Source organism: Fukomys damarensis, unplaced genomic scaffold (genome assembly GCF_012274545.1).
Source record: "Fukomys damarensis isolate Sample0158 unplaced genomic scaffold, DMR_v1.0_HiC HiC_scaffold_39, whole genome shotgun sequence".
In the NCBI taxonomy this organism is placed as follows: Eukaryota; Metazoa; Chordata; class Mammalia; order Rodentia; family Bathyergidae; genus Fukomys; species Fukomys damarensis.
This window is the reverse complement of record NW_022900951.1, coordinates 35,379,916-35,381,988: the sequence shown is the minus strand read 5'-3', so window position 1 is coordinate 35,381,988 and position 2,073 is coordinate 35,379,916. Positions and strand designations below refer to the sequence as shown.

The 2,073-nt window shown below is 53.0% G+C and overlaps 1 pseudogene; it reads right to left on the bottom strand.

The window, feature by feature from the left end:
• Positions 1-615: 615 nt before the first annotated feature.
• On the bottom strand, positions 616-1,556 carry LOC104870559 (annotated as a pseudogene).
• Between the last annotated feature and the right edge of the window lie 517 nt (positions 1,557-2,073).

Genomic DNA, 2,073 nt, shown 5'->3' with positions numbered 1-2,073 from the left:
TAGGAAGCGATCCCACTGGTATTGGAATGAAGACTCTCAATCACATTCTGGTGCTTTCCAGATCTTTATCGGACTCCATGGGATAAAGGAGAGAGAACTTCACAGCGGCCTTGCCTGGCTCTGTGTTTCAGCTCTTTTTTTTTTTTTTCTTTTTATGGTTCCATCCCTTTACCCTGCCCTTTCAGACACAACCTGTGCAGGCCATAGCATGGGACCTTACTGCCCAGGACAGAAGTTCAGCTACATGACAGTTTCTAGACACTTGGCTGTTTGCCATTTGAGGATTACAGCAAGTGATTCTCTTTGTAGTTTCTAACCATCCCCTTGTCTCCCCGCACAAAAAACAAACAAACAAACAAAAACAAAAAAACCGTACATCAGTTTATAAACATAGTAACATAAATACTGTGAAACATCCTGGGGAGCCTCCCCCTTGTCTCTTCTGGAGATTAACACTGGAGGGGTGCTGATCCCACAGACTGTGTGTGTCATAGGGAGTTTCACAGCGGCTGTTCTGGGCCAAGACACTGGCTTCCTCAGCACCTCCAGATTCAACCACCAGCCTCCCCCGTGTCCATGGAAGAGCCTGTAGCATGGCAGCTTTACTGCCGGCCATCATTCTGGCTCAAGCTTGTGCTGTAAGGGACACTTCCTCTCTGACAGTGCTTCTTGTGGGCAGGCCAGTCCTGCCGCTGCAATGGGAGCCACAGTACCAGGCCACCTGGCCGCGCCTGTAGACGTTGAACTCCCAGAGATGAAACACAGACCCTTCATGTCTTCACTGTTCTGGTGAGGGGTGGGGGGAGCCACATCTTGGAACCTGGAAGAGCCTGGCAGAACCCCACACCCTGGCTGGGGTGCAGCACAGTGGCAGAGTGCTTTCCCAGCATGGAAAGCCTGGGTTCAAACCCTGGCACCACAAGCAAACCCAAAAAAGTCCATGAATGGGGACAGGAATGTCCACCTGGTGGGCACAACACCAAAGGGACAGCCAGCCTGGTGGGAGAGCAACAGAGGCACCCAGGGTCTACTGGGGTGGACCCCAGACCACAGGTAGGTGACAGGGTGGGTGTGGCAGGCAGCGGGGCACTGTGGAGCCTGCTTCTCCATGACTGTGCAGGGCGGGTAGTAGCATTCATAGTAGGAATTCTTGTCTTCTTCCACCACGTTCCCGTTGGTGTTGTAGTACCAGGTCACATTCAGGACAGGGAACTGCTCTTCTACGGGGTCTGTAGAGAGCTGCTGGATCGCAAGCCAGTATAAGCTCTGCTCCCTCCTGATGGCACCAGCTGCAGGTTGTCCAGGCAACTGTCCACAGTCACAGCGTTGAGATGCACCACCCGAAAGCAGGGAGCCACCCTGCCCCTGTGACGCTCACACGGCAGCTCATGGAGGAGCCTGCTAGATCCCCTGCCTCAGTTTTTGTCGAAGGCATGTGCAGATGTCTTAGTATCATTTCCATCTGCATCTACTTCCCTTTGAGCCTTGAAGGAGTAGCTCTCCACCAGCAGGATGTCCTGCTCGTCTATCGACATGTACTTGGTCTTTCCAGCCATGCCCAGTTTGAAGTAAGCCATGGCCAGGCCTGCACTCTCAGGGGCACAGGTCTGGGCTGGGTCTGGTGTCTGGCCTGGACGTCCCCAGGCAGATGAGGCTGGGTCAGGAGTGGGCCGCTACTGCCACCTCGGGTCCATTGGACCTGACATGCACAGCCGCCGCCACCACATGCCCCTGTGTTCCGGCTCTTGAGACTTTTGGTACAAATGAGCTGGGGCGCTAGCTACAGATTTAATGATTTATTTATTGCGGTACCAGAAGTTGAACTCAGGACCTTCCACTTGCAAGGCAGGCACAACGCCACTGAGCTAACCCCCTGGCCCCAGAATAATTTAAAGTAGAAATAAAACTCTTGGTGCCACACCAGCAATAAGATCATCAGGACCATTGTGTCCAAGATAAGACAAATGCATCCGCCTGTGGGGCTGAAAGCAGTCCCAGGGACACTAGCATTTTGTAAGTTTCAAATTCCAGCATCAGCCTCAGCCCTGGATCCTACTCACAACATGTGTTCTG